The sequence below is a fragment of the Pimephales promelas genome, chromosome 8, assembly GCF_988280905.1.
Source record: "Pimephales promelas chromosome 8, fPimPro1.hap1.1, whole genome shotgun sequence".
Lineage (NCBI taxonomy): Eukaryota > Metazoa > Chordata > Actinopteri > Cypriniformes > Leuciscidae > Pimephales > Pimephales promelas.
The window spans coordinates 34,533,359-34,558,779 of NC_142776.1; the positions used below are offsets into that span (position 1 = coordinate 34,533,359).

The 25,421-nt window shown below is 36.4% G+C and overlaps 1 long non-coding RNA gene across 1 annotated transcript; it reads left to right on the top strand.

Annotated features, from left to right (window-relative positions):
* Positions 1 to 4,884: 4,884 nt before the first annotated feature.
* Positions 4,885 to 19,674, top strand: LOC120493570 (uncharacterized). Its single transcript, XR_005625743.2, has 3 exons — positions 4,885 to 5,016; positions 5,422 to 5,538; positions 19,511 to 19,674. It is a non-coding gene; the product is annotated as an uncharacterized LOC120493570 (long non-coding RNA).
* Positions 19,675 to 25,421: the final 5,747 nt, after the last annotated feature.

Sequence of the window (25,421 nt, forward strand, 5' to 3'; positions counted from 1 at the left end):
TTGAAAGAATGGTTTTAGTTCAACTTGAATTAAAGGGTTAGTTCACCCAAAAATCATCTTCGGAACACAAATGAAGATATTTTTGATTGACTTTGAGAGGCGAGAACTGCGATCTTCTTCAACTACTTCAGTTCAGTTCTCGCGCATGTGTCGTGGAAATCTATTGAACTCTCGTCTCCGGCCTACAAGGAAGAAAAGGAATAGTCGAATAAAGTCGTAATTTTTATTTGTTTTTTCACACAATAAGTATTCTCGTGGCTTGATAAACTTATAGTTGAGCCACTGTTGTCACATGGAATATTTAAACATTTTCTTCATTGACTTTCTGGCCCGTCAAGTTTCGATCCCTTAGTTTAGGGTGCCTATGTAGCAGAGATCCACCTCTCAAATTCAATCAAAAATATCTTCATTTGTGTTCCGAAGACGAACGAAGGTCTTACGGGGTTGGTACAACATGCTTAATGCTTCTTGTTGAGTCTATAACACATTGGACAAAATCCATTTGGTCAGTTTAATTTAAGAATTTGCTCTTTTTTCAGTATAACCAACCCGATCTCACAGCAATTCGTACAAATTTTACGAGGTGGCTAATTCGTAACAATTCTTAAGACCTCACTCATACGAATTAGCTCGTATGATTTTTGCTAAATCGTACATATTTTACGAGTTGTCTAATTAATTCATACGAATGAGCTACCCCTGACCCCGCCCCTAAACCTACCCATCACGTGGGTTTAGACAAATCGTACGAAAATCGTGAATTACTGCGAATTAGCCACTTTTTAATCACTCGTATGAATTCGTACGAATTCGTCATGAGATAGCGTTGGTATAACGCAGGAAAGACAACAGAAACGGAATACAGTATGCAATTCATTTGCAAAGGCAGAGCAACAGTTTAAAGAAAGTTAGTTTATATGTTTGATGTGATGTTTACATGTTAGTGTAGATAAGTTAGTTTATGTTTAAATCTAGCCACCTGCATAATAACGTCGATTTTGATGATGCAGACATTTTCAAGCAACTGCAAGTGTGTCTTTGTTGCAAAGCATTCATGTTTGCATTTGTGTAGAAGTATGTGTGAGGTCATAAACACTAAAACTGAATGCACAAAGAAAACCCAATTCCTAAATTTATCTGCAGTACAGCTCCATTAGCATATTCATATGCATATTCATGTTTTTTTCATATTCATAGCCGTGTGCTTATTCTAATGGAGGTTAATGTAATCCAGAGAGGCACTTAAAAGCGTATCACATGACTGAGTCTGCTAGTCCTCCAGTCCTTCACACTCCACAATCTCAGTCTGCCGCTGATGTTATCTCAAATAATTGTATTGTTCTCGCTACGCTTATTATCACATTAATAATATTTGGCAAGTCTCTAAGGGCCATTCAGATACATTGTGTTTAATCTAATTCTGTGTTTGCCACAACAAAATCAGTCCTGGGGCAAATTATTCAATTATTAAATAAAGGCTAGTCTATGTATTAGGTGCATGAGAGGTTAGCACAATGAAGCTTCCATCTCGATTTTCATAGCAGTAAGATTTCATTTTAAGCTGCACATTTTACATCAGCTTCTTTCCATCAACATCATTTCATCTCTGAAGCTGATTTAACTTGATATGAGTTAATTATTTCGCTTTATAGTTTGCATTTATCTCTCTAGTGTTTAATAAAATCATGCTAAGACCAGAAAAATAAAACTCCAGCCCTCCAGAGCTAAAGACGAGGAGAGATAAAAAAGCAAACAATGACAGCCAAAGGGCATTTTATTTTTTGTTTGTTTGTTATTTGCTGAATTTTAACCTTTTAAACTCAATTACCATGCAGACCATGCGTTTCTCCGATTATCCTCAGTCTAAACGTATAAATCTCAAAAATCATGAAGGAACAATTAGTACTATTATTCAGGACTATGAATTTCTTTCTAGAGATACAACGTATAAAAATACATCCTTAAAGGTGAAGTGTGTAATTGCTGTGCCGTCGATTGAAAATGCAGAACTAATGATTGTTCTCTTCAGTGCTGTGCCATCTAGTTTTGGGTTCAAATACGTCTTATCCTGTCCGAGTATCCGTAATCTATCCATTTAACTTTCCCTTTTCTTTTGTGAGATTTTCTTTACTGCTTCATGCGGTATGGTGCATCCGATCATTAATTTTGACTCGTTGCCATCTTTCAGACACTTTGCCAGCTCAAAACTAATTTACTTACCATTAGAGAAAATAAGAAGGTAAAACGCATTGATTTACTAAGCAAGAGCATATATGCAAAATTAACTTCTTCAACCACAATTCTTGTCATCCTACGTTTACAGATTCATCTTATTCTGTGTTTAAATGCCAACGTTCAATGCTAACACAATCTTGTCTCAAATCAATTTAGCATTGCACTGAATCTAAACACATCTTTCCATCTGGTGGGAGGGCATATTAATGAAGGATTCCAGTTAAATTCAGAATAATTGAAATGTCTATGTGGACATATTTCACTGCTCTGGGATATTAAGACAGATCTGAGCTCAGAGTCCTGAGTCTGAGGGTAAGGTCAACGCACGGCATGATAACTTTAACTGCATACTGATGACTCGTGTGACTGTGTTCACATACCACATGAAGCAAATTTCTTCTTCCTCCAGTCTTTAATAACTTTAATAAGTTATTCGTGGGTTGATTTCCCTGAGAATTGTAAACACTGGAAAACAGGCAATTGGCTATATGCACAACTTACTGTACTGCATTCTGTAAAACAAGTCGCATCGCTTCCGGTCCAGGTCTTTTTTATGTGCTTCGTGAATTTTTTTGCGGTTTTACTCCAGATAACTTAAAAGGAGCGAGCAAAGATTAGCATAAACAATGTCCCTTACATTTGCCGATTGATATTTAAACGTTTTATATTTTTCTTCTTCACACAGTAACGTTTAGATATTTAAATAAAACGCCAATAACAAAGTTAACAAGGTAGGTTAGCCGATTACCTTAAAAATCCATAGATATCGTAGCCAGTTCTTACGGCCGTTAACACTTTCTCTGACAAGCGGATGCGACGGTTTGGTCACGTGACGCTCGGCATAAAGCCTATTATTCAGGTAAGTTGAGATCTTATAACCAAAGAGAAATGGCAAGTAAATAAGTTTTAAACTGAGAAGTCATGGCAAGCGAGTGAATTTGGCAGGTAAACAACAGTCTATTTGAATGAATGAGAGTTACAGAGTCCTTGAAGAGGGCAAGGGCCCCCTTAAACGTCGGTAGATGACGTTATCGGATCCTAACTCTACCCCAGACCTAAACCTAACCCTAAACCTACCCCGTCACCTAACTGACGTTAAAGGTAAAGCGTCAGTTGTATGACGGCCCGGGATCGTCATCTACCGACGTTTAAGGGGGCCCTAAGAAGGCGGATATTGACGTATGGTCAAAAGACGTCCCAAGACATCAGTTATATGACTTCTTGGGATGAGACTGTGTTTTGAGGGAAGACCACAAACCAGAGACTTTGTCAGGAATGTCCAATCCTGCTCCTGTAGAGTTCAGCTCCATCCCCAATCAAACACACCTAAACCAGCTAATAAAAGTCTTATGCGTACTAGAATAGGACAGGACAGTGGCCCTCCAGGAGCAGGTTTAGACTAACCTGGCCCTAGCCAGATGAATGTCGTTCCGCCTAGCTTCACTCACATCCATCTGGAACCTCTTCCATTGAGAGTGATTTCTCCAACCAACTTTATGGCTTAGCCAATCAGGACGCAGGGCGGGAGTTTCATAGATGTCACGTAGTGGAGAAGCGACCGTGAGACTGTTTTGATTCAGACAACAATGGCGGCTCGCATCGAGGAAGCAGGCGTTAACATTGATGCTGCTATTTCATCCGTGTTGTCCAATCTACCTAATATTGTTTCATTTAATATTCCCTAATATTTCAGTTGCGTCGGTCTCATCAGCGTCACGGGCAGTGTTGTAGTACTCGAGACTCGGACTCGTCTCGGACTCGGTCTCGAGACCATATTTTAATGGTCTTTGTCTTGTCATGGACTCGTGTGCATTTGGACTCGGAATTGACTCGTACTCGAACATTTTTTTTTTAGGACTCGAAATTATTCCAGAGTCCACTCGAGTTCAATTAAAAATATTTTTCATGATTATTAATGTATGTTAATAAAATATTTCTTTAAATTGATTGACACGCCCAGTGATTGGTGATTTTCTAGTGCGCAACTGCGCCTGACAAATTGTAATAAAATTACTTTTAACACCACCTACTATGTGGCCTTTTCACCCTAAACTGATCATATTTTTTAAACTCGAAGTAAATTCAGTAAAAAAAAAAAAAAAAAGGATTTCTCTAAGTAAATAAAAGTAAATTAGGTAATCAACCCTCACTGGTCTCGGCCTCGACTCGGACTCGACCGTCTCTGGTCTCGGACTCGACTCTCTATGGACTCGGTCTTGACTCGGACTCGACTCTCTCTGGTCTCAGTGTCGACTCGGACTCGAGTGAGGTGGTCTCGACTACAACACTGGTCACGGGTTGGCTTCGGTGTGAGTGGTTGAAATAGCACGTCGATAAAGATGACAGACAAGTGGCTTATCCAATCATATAAGGCCCAGCCTTCTGAAACGCCATTTCAATGGATCGGTTCCAGGTGGATGAGTGGAGCTAGGCAGAGCGAAATTCATCTGGCTAGGGCCAGGTTAGGTTTAGACACCCCTGGTTTTGAAAAGAGTGATGTTTTTTTTTTTCTCTTTTTTTCATAATTAGAAAATTGCTAGATGTGTTTGTGGACAACAGAAGTCTTGGTAAAGTTTGAGGAGAAATATCCTCTGCAAATTTCACTAATTAGAAACCACTTGTCCCCAGATGATTGAGCAAGCGAAAGAAAAGGCAAGTGTTTCTTTATGTGAAAGATTCTTTGAAACCCTGGTGAGAAATCAAAGGTTGACCTTCTCTGTCTGCTCAGTGCCGTTGCTGTGGAACTCAATGCTCCGTAGTGGGAATCAATATGACGAAAAGGTGGGATAACTTTAGTTCCTCCTCAGTGGATGTCTGTGCCTGTTCCTCTTCAGAATAGCAGTCTTTTATTTATATTTTTCTAATGTCACTGGGTGATATAGTAGATCTAATTAACATTCTCAGATACTTTTTATTATCAACTTTGTCTTTGATGTTTCTCCCAAAATGTCTGTAAAATTGTTCACACAATATATCAATTTGAATATGCTAATTTAATAATATTAATGTATTGTGTATGCAGTTGTGCACATTTTATTTGCCATAATTGTTATATATATATAATGTTTTTTCTCTCTCTATATATATAAGCAGTGCCCATTGAAAAACTCATCTCAGTCAGCCATTAGTCCAGTTTATTCTGTGTAATTTTGGTGTATCTGTGCCCATCTGCTTACCACATTTCAGCTTACCCATATCCTATCTGGCCAGTGATTTCCCTGAGAAGAGATATGATTTCATTACCCTCCATTTACTTCTAGAATGGCCTTCGTTTTGAGACGTGATGACATCTTATCCTTGAAGGTAATGCTTCCTCTGGGGCTCTTGATGTACTTTATTTTCTTTTAAATTACTTGGAGAAGTCATTGTGACCCCAAAGAAGACATTTTTTTCCCTTTCCCCAATTATCCCCCATTTATGAAGCAAATGAATGTATCCTTGTGTTTGAAATAACTTGTTCAAAGTTATAGTCTAAGAATGCATGAAATTGAACAACATGGATATCATTACATTAGTTTCAGTGTTTAAGAACAGGTCCCATGTTAACGGCTCCTCATATACCACATTTAATAGATATAAATGGGGAGTATTCATATAAATTCAATTCAAATCGTTCGTTTTCCTCAGATTTGGTTGTTTTTGGCAATTTGGTTGAATGTCAGTAAGAGCAAATTGTACTTCTCTCATAGAATTTTTAATCATTGTCCGCCCACCCTAACAAGCAAGGTTTCTCTTTGAGTAATTGAAAAATGTTCTGATGATTAAAGTAATATTCTGCTAAGGACCCTTTTCATTATTTTTGTTGCGCTTTTGAAATTACATTTATTGATTACTCACTAATGGCTAAGAATACACACAGGGTTTTACCATTAGTTCATTATTGAACTCGGATGTTTACAAATATTCATTTTAATACAGTAATCTCTAGTGCTGAAATGGTTTCTGTCTTCTTTTCTCCCTTACGAGGGTTTGGAGCCATCACTGTAGCTTCATTTTCCATGCAGGTGTGCAGTGGGATTCAGAGATGTCATTCAAATGTAGTGTCCCTACTCAAGATCTGTGTACACTGTAAAAAATATTGTTGGTTTAACTTAAAAAAAATAAAAAGTAACCTGGTTGCCTTAAAATTTTAAGTTCATTGAAATTGAAAAAAATGAGTTAATAGAATGAAGGAGATTCATTTAATCACCAGAAACTCAAAATATTATGTTATCTGAACTACATAAATTATCTAAGTTGATTTGACAAAAGAAAAAATGTTGTGGTTACAAATCATGACAATATTTTTTTACAGTGAAGACTGCTTTTCATTCATTCATTCAGCTACTTCTCTAAAAGCATATTTTTTCCAGCACAAATAAAGTTAATATATTAATATATACTGCTAAATTTACACCATTTTTACAGAGTGGAAGACTTGTGTAGTCCAGATACATTATGTGATTGGCACAAGTTAGATATTAGATTTTTTTTTTCCATCCGAATTTTGTTTAATTTATGATAAAATTGCAATATTGCAAAAACAGTGAGCGAATGAGGCATTATTTCTAGCCCACGTCCTTGAGAGATCAACTTGCATGGAAATTGGCACTAATTTGCATTTCAGAAGTGTATGGAGAGTAACGTTTTATTTCCATCTTTGAGCAAATTATTCAGTCACATGACTTGAGACGAAGTCACTTGACTTTTTTTTTGACGTGTAGCCTACAGGAGAAATGGAGTTTGGTGGCGAAACACTTCCTTCCACTTCCAAATGACTTTGTCCATTGATGATGCATTTATCATTCCTATTTTGCACGCGCGCAAAGCAGACTTTTCCCTCCACAGACGCACGTCGGTAAACTAGGAAATGAATAATCATTTAAGCTGATAAATGTTTTTTATTTAATGTTATCCGTGTTATATTTCATTTGCAACAACAATGTGAACTTTTATATAACTTTTAAATGCATTGTTCTGTATTATAAGGAGAGTCTCCGCATGAAAGACCCGCGACTGGCATCTCTCCAATGCGGTTGGAAATTAAATTAAATATAATGTGGATGATTTTAACTGTGACAAGATGATTGACATGCCACTTTATGGTGACAGGGATGCGTGTAACTACAGTAGTGACAGAGAGCAACCGTTAAAGACACAATTTTATGACGTGATATGTCCCAAAGCTTGTCTACTCTTCTACTACACACTTTTTTTTTTTTTTACAAAAAGTGAACATACTTTTAGGGTGTATTATCAGGGAAACTCTGTTTGGTAACCAGTGGTAGATTACGAAAGGCATTTGGGAGAAAGCTGTTATTTTAGTAATTTTATTTGGCTACATGCTGCATTAACCTCATGTCGTAATTACCGTGATTTTGTCATGTGACCAACACATGACATTCAGTTCTGTTCACGTCCTCAGACTGGGAATTGTGCGTTTTTATAGCAACACTATCAACGCCTAAACTAATTTGCTGTGGTTAGTTGGTACCAGTAGTACATCTCAGAAAATCCCCAGCTTATAAATGTTGTAAATACGAGCTCTATAAAGTTGAAATCTCTCAATTACGGTAATTATGGCGTGGCGTGAATGCAGCTATAGACATAACATGTTTCGCAAGGACTTTGCCAGCAAACAGCCAATGCGAGTGGTTTTGTGATTGCCTCAGTATGTTGTAGGCAGGCCACAAGTCTTACTCTCCTGTAAGAATCATGTTTACACCGTCATTCGTTCACTTCTTAGTGGGAGGCAAATCAGTCGAGCTGAATTCACAGATAAAGCGACACTGCCATATAAACAGTTACATGAAAAGGGTCCATAAATCATGCATGACATTTCAATCTTTCCTCCCTTGTCACTTCAGCGGGTGACATTTCTGATGAGATGGAAAAACACTGACATGTACCGGGTGGTTAAAGGGATTAGCTTCGTCTCTGATTTAGACTATCACACTCTCTCTCTCTCTCCATTTACCACTGTGGATGAACTTAAAACTAAAACACCCTTCAGCCTTCACCATCAATCTGTTGATGGATGGCAGATTGTGTGCCGCAATATGAGGCAGTTCAATTAAACTAAAGTGTCTCAGACTGACTATTTTTGGATATAGTCTGTTTAAAGATTTAATGAACCGAGGCCAAAAAATTATCATATTTTCCCCCATGGTCATTACGCCTCAAGGTAATCTGACTGTCAAGTATCTACCAATTTATCTTTTTAAAAGCAACACGACATATTTGTCATATTGGTCTGATTCTAAAACCAAACCTAAATTATATTTTAAATGAATTAGAAGATGCAGTAGTCAGCATACCGTAACCCCACATTTTAGAATGAATGAACTAAAACTTGCCAAGTTTCTTGGCTTACTTGCTTAGTTTTGACCATTCTGACATATGCTGCAGATCATGGCCAAGCACTTTGGTTAAAAAGCATAATATGCTCATCCTACTTTTTAAAGTAGAGTATAGAGTTAGAAAAGTTAAGTTTATCAAGACGAAAAAAATGGGCTTTGTGGTTGCTAAGTTTACATTTATTCATTTAGCTGATGCTTTTATCCGAAGCGACTTAAAATTGCTATTAATGTTAGAGTTCGCACGCCTCTGGAGCAACTAGGGGTTAAAGGATTAGTTCACTTTTGAAAAAACTTTTGCTGATAATTTACTCACCCCCATGTCATCCAAGATGTCCATGTCTTTCTTTCCTCAGTCGAAAAGAAATTAAGGTTTTTGATGAAAACATTCCAGGATTTTTCTCCATATAATGGACTTCAATGGGAACCGGATGGTTCAGGGTCCAAAAGACAGTTAATAACTGTTTCAGATGCAGCTTCAAATGTCTTTAAACGACACCAGACGATGAATAAGGGTCTTATCATGCGAAACGATCGGTTATTTCAAAGCTTATTCCAAAAATGTAACTTTTCTAAGGACAAATGCTAGCCTTTCTCCATTCTGTGAGGCGCGTTTGCAACGTCACGTAATACGTAATTACGTTCAAAAGGTCACGGGCGACGTAGCCAGAAGTACAGAGTCAGAGTGTTTACAAGTTGAACGCATAGGTTGAATGTGAAAACTAACTCAAACGGCGTTTACAAAAAAGGAATTAAAAGTTAAAACAACGATGTTGGACGATTTTGATTCTGTACTTCCGGCTACGTCGCCCGTGACCTTTTGAACGTAATTATGTATTACGTGACGTTGCAAACGCGCCTCACAGAATAGAGCTAGGCTAGCATTTGTCCTTAGAAAAGTTACATTTTTGGAATAAGCTTTGAAATAACCGATCGTTTCGCATGATAAGACCCTTATTCATCGTCTGGTGTCGTTTAAAAACATTTGAAGCTGCATCTGAAACAGTTATTAACTGTCTTTTGGACCTTGAACCATCCGGTTCCCATTGAAGTCCATTATATGGAGAAAAATCCTGGAATGTTTTCATCAAAAACCTAAATTTCTTTTCGACTGAGGAAATAAAGACATGGACATCTTGGATGACATGGGGGTGAGTAAATTATCAGCAAAAGTTTTTTCAAAAGTGAACTAATCTTTGAAGTGTCTTGCTCTGGGACACATTGGTGTCACACAGTGGATTCGAACCCGGATTCGGCATGTGTCTTATCCACTACGCCATCACCACCTTCATAGTTCTTTTTAGGTAGTCATAAATATGAATAGAAATCGAAAGAGTTTTGGACAAAATATATGCAGAACAGGCTGAAGGACTGTGCCGAGTTTGGTGGATGTACTGTATATTGAAAGTTATGATCAGGCTTTATGCATGTTTTTTATTTGCATAATAAAATGCTTTTTTTTTTTTTACAGTACAATTAAATTAATTTGGACATTTCAGATAAAGGATATAAATGGCACAACAATAAATGATCCAATTGTACATTTATGTAAACATCTGGAATATTTATTTATTCATTTATTTTTTGCTCTATGCGTGTGTTTTGCTGACTCTTGCAGAAGCTAGATATCCTGCTTGCAATCTTATGCAACCTTTACTATTCTCAACCAATTTGACAAAACAAATTTGAAAGTGATTTCAAATGAATGACAGCCCTCACAACAGGCTCATTTAGATGCCGTTCATGAGTCAGGTTGCCACACACAATGAGTAATTGTTGGTTGCTTCCGTCCTTCATTTCAGCAGATGAAAATGTCTGCCAGGTACATTTCGGTGGGACATTTTCACACTAATCATGCTCTGCTATGCAGTAATTCATATTCACAGGCAGCGAATCGCCTTTACCTGAGAATATGAAGCTCCTTTAGGGGGCACGACTAGTGTTATTGTGTTGTGCTATGAATACTGACACAGTTAAGTTGTGAACATTACAGTATAATGCCATTATATGCCATTTTGTTTAGGTTGACATGTTTTTAGAGGAGCCAAACACTAGTGCAAAAGAGATCCAGCTTCAGGAGCCCATGTGGCTTTTAGTTTATTCCTGTTAAAATGTAGTCCATATTTTGTCATTATTTACCTCATGTTGTTCCAGACCTGTCTGCTTTTTCCACTGAATGTGAAAATAGTCCATAGGACATTATATAACACTTTTATTTTGTGAAAATAACCAAGATATTCGTACATCAATAAGCACTGACAATCTTTACAATAGTTACAGTACACTTAAAGGAGTAGTTCACGTTTAAAAAAGGCAAAATTGTGTCTAAAGTCACTGCAATCTTTACAATAGTTACACTTAAAGGATTAGGTCACGTTAAAAAAAAAAAAGGCAAACTTGTTTCTAAAAGTCTTTTATGGTTTGGTTACAGTGCTTGAATACAAATTAAAAGACCAATTGTACATATATATTAAGAGATAACTAAACCATCACAGTTTCTGTGATATATCTTGATTTTTATCTTGAAACCTCAGATTATTGACCACATTAGGAGTCTTTTTTTTTTGTTCCACAGGGCTTGTGTGATTTCTTTATCTAATAAACCATTCCTCAGCTGTTTGAATTTGAAAATATCAAAATGCGGATGTATTATCTTGTTTAATGTGTATTGCAGATATCTTTTCAATTCTGAGTCATCTATAGACTGTATGTGAAACATAAAGTGCAATTTGTGCGTGTCTACATCTGCGGCATCTCTTCATGTTTGATGTCCTTGTTCTTTTTCTTCCTTTTTTGTCCTTTTGGTTTGCCTGCAGTTTGACCTGTGAATGTTTCAGACTGGCTTCGAGTGACTTTTTGTCTGTCCGTTTTATAAACGATCAAATTAGCATCTGCTTAACACCATCAAACCACTTTAAACCACCGGATCAATTAAAACGAATCTGATAATTCAATTCATTAGGCTGTAACATCAAAGTGGATAGCCGTCCTCACTTCCCTTGAGAATTAGAAATGTGTGGCGTGTGCCATAAAATGGGAAAGCGTTTTGATTAGACTTTTATAAATGGACTTTTCTACTGGAAATTTGCCAAGGGAAACGTGGATTTCTGTCCTTCGTTTGTCAGTGAAGGCTAATAAAGCTAAAGAGTTGGCTTAAGCCGTCTTTCTTTGCTATTTGATTTAAATAAATGCAAGCTGATCAACTCAGGGATTCATCTGTGTCCTTGGAGCATTTACATAGGTTGTTTGTCTTTCACATGAAAAGCAGGAGGAGAGTGGGCGTTTATCTGCTTTGAGTCCCACCTGATTCTAGCCCCTCATCCTCTCCTTTCATCCAAACATCCTTTGCTTCTCTATCATGCCGAGCATTAATCCTTGAGGAACACCAACAGTTTCTGTTATCAATTATTAATCCCATCTCCATAGCAATGAAATGCAAAGACAAAGAGCCATTCATTGGTCATTAAAAGATTGTTCCCACGCAGGAGCATACTGTACATGTTGTTCAGGATTACATTTAAACTATTAAAGTTTATAAGTCACATTCTGTTTGGTACAGGAAAGATATTTTCATATATGAGCCTTGTTAAATGATTCCCGCATTCATACAATGTGGCATTTTCAATGTGCTTCAATAAATAAAAAATATTGCCGTAGTACATGTCCAAAAAAGCATGGTAGCCTTCTAATGTGTTTTTTAGACATCAATGGTGTTTTTGGAACTGAGTGCCGTCATGTAAATACCATATACATTTTAATATCAAAGTAACAGTATTAGTATTGCTGTCTCATACTGCTTTAGGCCTACCATGGTATTAAATGATTCCCATATTTATACACAATGACATTTTATGGTACTCAGATATTGGCATTGTACATGCCCAAGAAAACATGGTACTACTGTATTTCTGTACTTCTATCATGGTGTTCTTGGAACTACCAATACCACAATGCATTTTCTTTGCTGTACCATAGTACCATAGTAACATGTTCATATCCACTGTAATCCACTGTAGTTTAAAGAATAACATGGTATTACCAGGATACGTCAAAGAACATGCTGTTGATACACAGAACATTATGGTACTAAATAATTTCCATCTTCCATATTCCACATGTATATAATATACAATATTTGTTTTTGGGTATGGTACCATGATTAGTCCAGATATTTTTTTTATTATTATCTCAAGACACTTTATTATGGAAGCCCTGAACCTCAGCGTAAAAAAAAAAAAAAAAAAAAAAAAAAAAAACTGTAAAAAAAAAAGTTGAAACATTTCGAGATTAAAGTCAAAATATTTGAGATTAAAGTCGAAACATTTCGAGATTAAAGCCAAAACATTTCAAGATTAAACCCGAAACATTTTGAAAATAAAGTCGAAACATTTCGAGATTAAAGTCGAAACATTTCGAGATTAAAGTCGAAACATTTCGAGATTAAAGTCGAAACATTTCGAGATTAAAGCCGAAATATTTCAAAATTAAACCTGAAACATTTCGAGAATAAAGTCGAAAAATTTCGAGAACACAGTCTTTTGTTGAAGGAATGTTATGAATGCACACACTTCTATGGAAGACTGTATTATCGTAATGTTTTGACTTTATTCTCAAAACGTTTCGACTTTATTCTCAAAACGTTTTGACTTTAATCTCAAAATTTTAATTAAGACTTTAATCTCAATTTTTCTACTTTTTTTTTGTACTTCACTTCCTTGCTTTTTTTTTCTTTTTTTTATTTAACAGTCAGACATACGTACAAACAAACCAACAAAGTGCAGTAGTGAGCAATCTTGTAAATCCATAATTACAGCAGTGACAAGAGTGATTTAAGTGTTTGATCTACGTGTGTATGTGAGCGGGTTTGAGTGTGAACATTTTTTTCGACTTTAATCTCAAAACATTTCGATTTTAATCTCGAAACATTCTGACTTTAATCTCGAAACATTTCGACTTTAATCTCGAAACATTTCGACTTTAATCTCGAAACATTTCGACTTTCATTTCGAAACATTTCGACTTTAATCTTGAAATGCTAGATTTTTTTACGTTGCCGTTCAGGGCTTCCGTACTTTGTAGCATTGTTTATTGTTTTATTTTTTTTTTTTTGTGAATATTGAATAATTTTTAAGAAAATTATTTGAACGACACATTTAAAAAAACAACCGTTTTTTCTAACCGTTGATTTTAATATTTTTAAAATGTGAAAAATACTTTAGTATAATCATTTACCAACAAAACATGCTGCCTTTGAGCAGTGTGTCTGCAGTTCTATGTATTTAGCGTGTCTTTCCAGGCATTCCATCTGAGCCCACGTACAGACACAGCACTACGCCTGCTGCGCCGGTGTTTATCTGTGACGCTCGCACCCCTCTCAGTCATCCACGGGAAAAACAGACGGAATAAACGAGTCTTCTGCCAGGGGGCCGGAATACACAGGTAGAAGGGACCCCCAGCTGCTTCGGCTCAGCAGCGATTTTCATATTAATGCGGGGAAAAGAAGTGAAAAAGTCGCTCCTGTGGCGCAATCTAATCACTGATATTGACATGAAAGAGACAGGTTTAATAAAGAACAGATATCTTAGAGTGAGGTGGCGGCTGTCGGATGCGGTTTGTCAAATAGACCCCACAGAGAAAATGTTTATAGAGCCAGTGAACATGGAGAAGGGACATGTGTGGAAAAATGAGAGCTGGGTGAAGTTTATGCAGTGTAGTGTAGGTTTATTTTGAGTTTCTCTGTGGATATGAATTTAAAAGAGAGGAGACGGTGTGTGTGTGTGTGTGTGTGTGTGTGTGTGTGTGTGAGTAAGGTGTATTTGTGGAGGAATGCAGCTTCATAACTAATGTAGACTCACTGTATTCCAGACATTAGTCCATTTTCCACAAATTCTTTAAATAAACGGTCATTGCATCTATATATATCCGTGTCATCTTTGCCTCGTCCTCTTTCGCTTCCAACCAACCCAGCTTATAGTTGTTGAGATGTATGCGTTATATTTTAGAAATGACTCTTTCTACCTGTCAGAAACACAGTGAGTAGAAATTTACAGCCGTCCGGAACACCATGAGTCTACGTTAGGGTTTTACAGGAGAGTTGGTTTACAATGATTCATAGTTCAATTGCAAAATGAACAACAGGTGCATACGACTTGTGTGCTTGTCTCTTGGACGTGGCTGTGGTTACAAGAGGTAAAAACGATATAAATACTGTTCGTTTTCTCACACAAACCACTCGTTTCGTGTCTTAGGCCATCAATGTGTACTTACATTTACGAGTCATTAAATCATGTTTCATTTGAACTTCTCTGTGCATGCTCTTTGAGGTGGTGACCATAGACCTCCATTATATGACTGACAGACAAGAACGGTTTGACCTAAAAATATCAAAATTGAAAAAATTTAATTTCAAATTAATTTCTAAAGTGAACTATCCCTTTAATATCTTGAGTTTTTTTCCATGAAGAAACATCCAAGTTGTGGTGCATACGAGCTCATCTTTGTTTAACCTCTGAATAACAAATATACACTAGAAGATCCTACAATCATCTCAGAACTACTTTAGCCCCAATTTATGAGGAATTTTGTTACTTCTGTGGAGAATGCTCTCGATTTAGAGTGCAGGTTTTATATTTAAATGCTAACTAAGACCTGAAACTGAGTGATAGATGCCTTGATTAACATCCCCCTGGCTTAGGCCTGATAAGAACCTGTGCGTCTAGCTATCTGCCTCTGCCAGACCTGAGACAATCCATCAGACAGTCCTAAGAGAGTGAAGCATTCAGGGTTTGGTAAAGGATGTAAAGGCGTATTATCTCTGGCTAACGGCTGCACACAGATTGAGGCTGTTGCTTGTGTGTGTGTGTGTGGTGAAATATAGCACCTGTAAGACCGGATTGGTCCCAGTGTTATTAACCTGAGAGCTCTGGGGTAAAGGTGAGTAAATCGCTGTTCTATACGATGATAGCCCTCTAAAGCAGTTACTGACGAGTTAACGAAAACACCCACCGGCATGACACTGTTGCTGCCTTTCTAAATAGCATGCGAGATAAGATTTAGTGCATCCCAAATATATGTGGAAAATAGAAGTTTCTCCGGTGGACTTTTTCAGTTAGTTCTGGTGGGATGTCTTCAGGTTAAAGTAGTAGTTCACTTTTAAAAAAAAAAACTTTTGCTGATAATTTACTCGCACCCGTGTCATCCAAGATGTCCACGTCTTTCTTTCTTCAGCCGAAAAAATATTAAGGTTTTTGATGAAAACATTCCAGGATTTTCTCCACATAATGGACTTCATTGGGAACCAAACGGTTCAAGGTCCAAACGAGAGTTTCAGTGCAGCTTCAAAGGGCTTTAAACGACACCAGACGATGAATGAGTCATGACTTGGAAAAAGATTTGTTCATTTTGATGAATGAGTTTGAATCATTTGTGCGTATAAAACTCAAACTTTTTTATTTATTTTTGAAATGAGCGATCGTTTCGCTGGATAAGACCCTTATTCATCGTCTGGTGTCGTTTAAAGCCCTTTGAAGCTGCACCGAAACTCTCATTTGGACCTTGAACCGTTTGGTTCCCATTGAAGTCCATTATATGGAGAAAATCCTGTAATGTTTTCATCAAAAACCTTAATTTCTTTTCGACTGAAGAAAGAAAGACGTGGACATCTTGGATGACATGGGGGCGAGTAAATTATCAGCAAATGTTTTTTTTTTTAAAAGTGAACTACTCCTTTAAGAAATGCAAATTGTGAGATTGCTCAAAACTTAACACTCGCCAAGAGTAAAATGTGATTAAATGCGGGGCTTAGGTGAGTTTCTTTCTGGCTGGCTGGAATTTTACATGGTTAAAGAATGATAGTCTGGGACTCGCTTATATTAACGACGTGAGCGTCAAATCAAACAGTCTACTAAAGATTTATGGCCCTGATATTTACTCAGTTCAACCTGTCCAAAGTTCTTTTTGGGCCCTGGATGCAGGGAGTTGAAAAGGCAAGAAATGTCAGATTGATTGTTGAAACATTTGCATGTTCTAGGCAACTCTGTAAAGATCAATTCATCCTGAACCTGACTGTCGTGAGCAATCTGGCTCGGCTGATGTTTTGAATTGTTAATTATACGTAGCGTAGTCAGCTGTGCTGAACGCGGCACAATGTTTGATGTGTATCTGGAGAGACAGGAGCACAATTTATAGTAAATAACAGATGATTCATTGACATGGAATTTATTGGATCATTATGATATGAATGCTAACAAATTTGAAAATGATTTCTTCTCTGCTCATAAAGTGCAGAACACTTCAACTGGGTGCGGATTTTAATGCCAAACCTACTGTATTAAAATCTCATCATTCAAGAATTTGGAGAACTATGTGCCTAGGGTAAATTGTCTTGTCATTCTCACAAGATTGTTTTACATTTTCTGAAGAAAATGTTTTACAATGACAGTTTTGCATTTTCTAAGGAAAAAGGGGGCAAAAGCTCTGCAATGACGCTAAGGTATCGTGGGTCGTTACCAAGGTGTCACTATGATTGCCAATTTGTGTTTTGCATGATTGTAAGTTGCTAGTAGAATACTGTGGGTGAATTCTGGGTGATTGCTTACTGTTGCAAGTCAAAAAGGAGTTACTTGGCGCCAGGGCACACAAACTGGCCAATTGCGTTACAGGAGGGGGGAGGGGTCGATGCCTTCCCTCTCGGTTAAAATCGCGGATGAGACAGATAATAATGCTCCCTTTTGCCATGAGCCTGTCCTGAACCCTTCTCCAGTGTGAGTTTATGGGATCTCCCTCCCCCAGCCCACCGCAGAATTGTAAGTTATATTGTTTGGATTCTGTTCAATGCAGTTTGAAGTATAACTCATGTCTCTAAAAACAGTGTTATGCATTTAAAGATACCTTTAATCTGAACATTTTTATTTTTAATGTTGCTTCAATGCTATATGTATCTGACAGAAAGGATTAAATTATTAATAAACTTTTGAAAAAAAACTTTTGCTGATAATTTACTCACCCCCATGTCATCCAAGAAGTCCACGTCTTTCTTTCTTCAGTCGAAAAGAAATGAAGGTTTTTGATGAAAACATTCCAGGATTTTTCTCCATATAATGGACTTCAATGGGAACCAAACGGTTTAAGGTCCAAAAGACAGTTTCAGTACAAACTGCAAACTGTTCAAAGGGCTTTAAACGATTCCAGACGATGAATAAGGGTCTTATCAAGCAAAAAGGTCAGTCATTTAAAAAAAAAAAAGACAAAGTTTAAGTTTTATAAGCTCAAATGCTCGCCTTGCTCTGTCCGAACTCGTTCATCAAAATGAACAAATCTTTTTGTGAGTTATTTGGTTCATTCAACGAACAAAATGAACGAATTGACTCGAAAAAAGATTCGTTCATTTTGATGAACGAGTTCGAACAGGAGATTCACACAGAACAGAGCAAGGGGAGCATTTGAGCTTAAAAAATTTAAACTTTATTTTTTTTTTTTTAAATGAGTGATCGTTTCGCTTGACAAGACCCTTATTCACCGTGTGGTGTCGTTTAAAGCCCTTTGAACAATCTGGAATCGTTTAAAGCCATTTCAAACGGTCTTTTGGACCTTGAACCGTTTGGTTCCCAGTAAAGTGCGTTATATGGAGAAAAATCCTGGAATGTTTTCATCAAAAACCTTAATTTATTTTCGACTGAAGAAAGAAAGACATGTACATCTTTTTTGGACAATCATGGGCAAGTTTTTTTTTTTTTTAAAGTGAACTACTCCTTTAATAGCTTGTCTTATCAATGATTCGGTGCCTTCAATTATGCAGAATAGACACCTGTATAGTTCTCTTCTTTGCATCTGTTATCTGATTTCCTGTTGGCTTGGAAGTGATATACATCTGTGGCTTGTCACACTCCACCTCCCAGTTATGGTCAGATGACATAGATATTAAAAGTTTTTAATGTTACCTGATGTCAAAACTGATTCTAGTATGCAATCCAGGTGTCAACCGCATAGCAATGACAACCACATGCTGGATTCTGTTTCAACTTGTAAAACTGTAAAGGAGATCATTTGAGATAATTCAGCCTTTTAGATATGTCTGTTCGGGAGAACTTTGCTTGGTTCTCAATCTGATAAATGCTTTTAACCTGTTCTTGGTGCTTTTTTAAGCAATACATTAATCATGTTTACAGTTGTGGATGGGAAGTGAAATGACTTGATCTTAGTACTTTCCATGCACATTTGGCATATAAAGGCTATAAATAAAATCAAAAGCTTGTTAGTGTACCAACCTGGCTTCAGGTAACCCTTATATTGCATACTGTGAATTCACCATCAAACTGTGGGGTTCCCCGGTGCATTTCCCCATGCAGTGGGTTTGTAAGTTGATCAACCACTAATATTTAATGAAAAATATCTAATTTAAATAAATAAATAAATCATTTAAACATGAAAATAATCAAAATAAAACACTAAAAAAGATACATTTTTTTTGTTTACCTGGATGTCATGTAACCATTAACCAACATTAGATTTGTAGTACAATTTGTAGTATGCCCAGATTTGTATGTAGTCCTGCATTCTGACTACATTTTTTCCCAAGCAACATAAATATTTTAACATTGAATGATAAAATATTAATATAGTATATGATTACTAATAATATCTTCCACCAGGGCCTTTATTTTTATGTTACGTTATGTAACGAATGAACGAACAAAGGTTTTCACTTTATTTATTTCAGCATCAATGTTTCTACAGTGTCACAATCTCCCAACCCCCCTGCAGTTCCCTCATCAACCGTAGGGATTTGGGAAACCCTGCTCTTGACAACAAATGTCTTACATTTCCCCTCATAACACTGCCATCACATGTTGCCAACATCTTAGACTCTTCAACATAATCCGTTTCATTCTGTCTGTCATATTCATTGTAACCATTCTGACGTTGCCTTTCATTTGTTACAGCAGGAATGCTGGGTACTGACTCCTGCTCCCAGTGTCTAACTTTACACAGGTCTGGCATTGGGCCTAGAGAGAAGACAGAGCCAAGAGACACACTCTCTCTTGCATATCTTTCAATGCCACAGACATTCAAGGACAGATGAGAACTTCATTTAGCACATACATTTACATTTTGGTTTCAAAATGGACAGTTATATAGCTTAACGGACCGTTATATAGCTGAAGAACCAAATCGTAACTTGATTTTATGCTTTAGCTGATGATGTTACAGTGAGCTGATGTCGATATACAAGCTCTGTTCCAAAAGCCATTACAGACAGCATTAAAAAGCACTTCTCACAATTGTGACTTGCTTCTTTGAAATTTATAATAGTGCGACTTAATTTTAAACTTCATTTGCAGAAATGTTCTTGCCGTTTCTTCAAAATCTTATAATTCAATGGGCCAGATTCACATTTGCCTTTTTTTGAATCGGATCCCCCACCTTTACTTCTTGAATCTGACCATTTTTACCCCCCAACATCTGTAGCCATTTATCAAATATGGACTTTTCACCAAACTTCTGCATTTATCCTGCTTATGTAGCCTATTAACATACACAGCCTAATGTTAATGAGGTCGCCGTATTGCTTATTAGCATCATTAGCTGTGGTTAATATGGTGTAAAGGGTTCACACTGCTGGGCTGCAGCCAGCTGGCGCTTGAGCACTACACTGACAGAGGATTGGCATGATGGGATTGCATGTCTAAAATGAGAGCATTATTTGGGGGGGGGTTAATGACACCCTGTCCTTGTAGTTGTGTAGACAATGCAGACGCCATTGCTGGCGGCTTGTGTCAATCTCGGCCTGTCCTGCTGAAAGAGTCAGGAACTTTAGACCAATCCACTGAAGAGATATGAAGAGATCACTGATTAAAGAAGAACTCCGGTCAATTTTAACATTGGGCTAATGTTTTTTGTACATTTGTGCTGTCAGTACAGACCAAAATGACAAAAAATCGGTGTTGCCTACATCGTGTTATCGTCTTTTTAAAATTCGCACCCTGTTGACTTCAATGGGGCATGTTCTAAACCTGCTTTTAGCCTCTTAACATCCTTGATTTGTCATTACGAGTGCACAGCCATGTGAGGGGTGTTATTAATAGTGACCACAGTCAATCTGACTGCAGTAGATGTGAAAGATATTGATAAAAATGAAGTTAATTCAGTCAGCTCATATACCTCTATTTAGGCTACTTCCTGTTTTCGATCGAAGTCCACAGTAGTTGATTGTCGAGTTTGCGCGCACGATCAAAAACCTCCTCCGTGTGTTCAACATCTGATTCGGATGAACTATCCATTTGAGCTGATATTCTCAGAACACCACACAGCAACGTCATCGGAGTCTGAGTCTTCACTGTTGCTTAGTTACCAATGAACGCGCGCGCAAACTCGACAATCGACTACTGTGGACTTCGAACGAAAACAGGAAGCAAATAGAGGTATATGAGCTGGCTGAATTAACATCATTTTTATTCATATCTTTCACATCTACTGCAGTCAGATTGACCGTGGTCACTCTTAATAACACCACTCACATGGCTGTGCACTCGTAATGACAAGTCAAGGATGTTAAGAGGCTAAAAGCAGGTTCAGAACATGCCCCATTGAAGTCAACAGGTTGCGAATTTTAAAAAGAAGATAACACGGTTTAGGCAACACCGATTTTTTGTCGTTTTTGTCTGTACTGATAGCACTCCAAATGTACAAAAAAGTGAGCTCAATGTTAAAATTGACTAGAGTTCTGTGTACTCAAGACTCGGATTCGGTCTCGGACTCGAGACCATAGTTTAATGGTCTCGGTCTTGTGCATTTTGACTTGGAATTGACTCGTACTTGAACATATTACGACTTGGACTTATTCCTGAGTCCACTTGAGTCTCATTCAAATATACTGATTATTACACTGTAAAAAAATATTGTTGGTTTAACTTAAAAAAATAAGTAACCTGGTTGCCTTAAAATCTTAAGTTCATTGAACTGGAAAAAGTGAGTTAATACAATGAAGGAGATTAATTTAATAATCAGAAACTCAAAATTATGTTATCTGAACTAAATAAATTATTTAAGTTCATTTGACAAAAGAAAAAATGTTGTGATTACTACACTGTAAAAAAATATTGTTGGTTTAACTTAAAAAAGTAAGTAACCTGGGTTGCCTTAAAATTTTAAGTTGATTGAACTGGAAAAAGTGAGTTAATACAATGAAGGAGATTAATTTAATCATCAGAAACTCAAAATAATAAGTTATCTCAACTAAATCAATTATTATAAAGTTGATTTGACAAAAGAAAATATGTTGTGATAACAAATCTTGAAAATATTTTTTTACAGTGTGTGTGTTAATATTTCTTGTTTGATTGAGTATAGTGCCAAAATGTTATTGTTACCACCAAATATTTTACATATTCTTGAAGATATCTTTAAGTCTGGTTTGAGACCCAACCTTAGGTTATCCAACCTCTCTGGTCTCGACTCGGACTCGACTTTTATTTCTAATCCAGTTTCTAATGAGTGAAAATGTCCTTGCTCATGTCATGGCAGTCCAATCATACAATGATATGATAAAAAAAACATTTAATATATGCTAACATTGTCTTAGTAAATAAATGTTTTGAAATATCATGTAAAAATGACCTTTATTTGTTGCATTTTCCCGTGTTGTTGCTAATGGGGCAAATGATATACTTGACCTTCTGAGGAAACCTTAGTGAAGAGATTGCATTCCTCTCTTTCATTTGGAACAACCCCTCGAAAACTGTTTCTTTCCAGCTGTGCCCTTCAGGGGCTAAAAGTGTCATTTGGAATTCGCTGACATTGACAGAGGGTTTTCTGCCAGCACTTCACAGCCAGAGCAAGTCTATAATATGAAACTGCCTCACAAATGTTTAGCATTTCAGGTGCTTTTGGATGTGAACTGGATCTGATCATATTGAAGCCATAAGTACTGAGATTTCCATATTGATAAGCTCTGCTTTGACCAACGCCTCTTTTCTCAGGAAGTAAATAAGTAATACTATTGCAGGGTAATGACTGGCCTGAGATAAATCTCTTTTCACCTCCTTAATTATTAACATTGCATTATTTTTTCACCATAGGGGTCAATACCTCTCTAATGACACACAATAATTTCACGCTGAATTACAGCTATAATCCTGTCCCTGCTGGCTTCATCCTTCAACACACACATGCACAACCTTGGAAGGTCTTCTGAGTCTAATGTTCAAAAACATTTTAAATCATTTGAACTGCATGATGACTTCACAATTTATAACAATATTATATTTTGCATTAATCAGACTAACCAGGACTTAAAATGTTTGAAAATTGTGGTTCGATGAAGTGGTTTAATTATCAGACCAATTTTTTTATGCTAGCTATTACTTTCTTTTCTTAGATATGTTTTCTTTGTATCTTATTTGACACCAAATCCCTTGTGCACTGTATTTTTACCTAGCAGACTCAATTTTCATGACATATTGTAATTATTTTCCTTTAGAACTTGGTCCATATGCGATTGTGTGAATTCTGCAGTTCAATAAGGTTGTTGATAATTGCCACAACAATGTCTAACAAAAGTGCCTTAACAACCTCCAGATGGCGTGTATGTAAGTTAAAATTCAATGATACTGGCCAGACAATTTGTGCAAAATCAATATGCTTTTTCAGTAGCAATAATGTGAAATGATTACTTGTTTGCAAAGAGATGCTCTCTAAAAACTGAACCATGGAATACAATTGTGTAAGCAATTTATATAGTTAATGTGTTACAGTATCTTTAATCTGGAATATTGTGGGACTTTACAATAAGTTTAGGCCATTATAATATTGCATTATTAGAAAATAATTTAACTAGAGCTCAACACAAGACTGGATACTTTAAAACCACAGTTTTAGTGCCATGTTTTAACTTGAATTAAATCGCCAAATAATACTTAAATGGCAATGATAATTACCTATTAATTGTTATTTAAGTGAAATTACTGAACTTAAATATACAAGTTTAATAAAAAACATCATTAAAGATGAAAATTTCAAATGGCATTTAGAGGCTTTTGCATCTGAACTCTTCATTTATATATAATATAAATTCTATATCGATATACAGTATATACATGACAATATTTATTAAATATATACAAGCATGTGTGTGTGTGTATATATATATATATATATATATATATAATTATACACAGTGCACCCACATATAGTATGTAAACAAACTTTTATTTTGGATTCGATTAATCACGATTAATCGTTTGACAGCCCTAATAAAAAAATACATTATTTTTTATATAAATAAATATAAAATTATTTTTTATTTTAAATAAATATACACACACATGCATGTATATTAAAGAAAAAAATATTATTTTTATATACATATAAAATACATATAAAATATTTATATTTATATATAATATAAATTCTATATCGATATACAGTATATGACAATATTTCTTAAATATATACAAGCATGTGTGTGTGTATTTATATATATATATATATATATATATATATATATATATATACACACAAAATAATTATAGACAGTGCACCCACATATATTATGTAAACACAAACTTTTATTTTGGATGCGATTAATCGTTTGACAGCCCTATTTTTTATATAAAATTTTTCCTGGTTGCAAAAAACAAACACAACCGTAATAAAGAGTTCCCGGTGTTGAACATGACTACGCACTGATTTTCTATCCTGTTGCACGTGTTAAAGGTTAATTAAATCTTGTTCATTTCTAAGCTGAAATGACAAACACATTGAGGCTGATAACTCGGGCATCTCTAATGGTTTCCACGAAGATTTGACTTTCTGTGATGTACACGTTGATTAAAAAATCTTTTAATGGAAGAATTAATTGGTTCTATTAATTCACCTCAGATCTTGACATTTGGCACAAATGTGTGTTTTGGTGTCTGAATCCTGGCATTTGAGTAATTTGGTACAACAGTAGTCAGATAGTCAGAAATTACTCTCTTATCCTTTCCCCATCAATTATTAATATATCGCCTAATGTATTCATTTTTGTAAAAACACTTTTGACACGGATAAAGAAAACCCATCTAATGTGAATGCAGATTATAAAAGAAAAAAATGAACAGCTCAAAATAATGTGTTGTTAACCTACAATATGCTTTATTTGGTAACTACTTTTAACAGTGCAATAGAAATATAGGTTTTGGATAGCACAGGTCAGACTATTCTGTCAGATTTTGATAAATTCATATTAAAATCTATGAATTCTCATTACAGACTTTGGCATTTTGGAAAATCCCAGCACCGAATGAGACATTGAGGAAATTGGGGTCTTATGAGCTGAATCTGGTTCTTCAGTGAACAGAGGACAACTCAAAGACAAGCCCGAGTAAGTGTATTATAGAGTAATCACGTGCACTCATCTCGTATATGATAATTCTGAAATGACTTTAAGGCTGCTGAAGGTGTGCTTCTTTTGTCCTCCTTCATTGTGTCTTAATTAAGGACAGGTATTGTTATTATTCCTCATGATCACAGTGTGTCCAGGAGAGGTCATGCCCTCGCTGTGCACTACTGAATGCGTATTGTCCTTTGGCGTGTTGGCGCTGGCCACTTTGTCATACACGCGGGCATTATGTGTACGGTACGTGTGGCTCAGATTCCCGCGCGCAAGCTAGCTTGGCACTGAACAGCGGGCATCCGCTTTGCCAGCAGCTCGATTCTCTTGGCACCGTCACCTCTCGCAAAGCAAAGAATCGAAATGAGCTTTCAGCTTAAGATAAAGGCCCTTGTAGGCACACTCGTCCAACGTCCAATTCTTCATCCAAAAGCAGCCTTTGAGCTCATTTTGCATGCCGGTAATTTATGCTAGTTAGCATG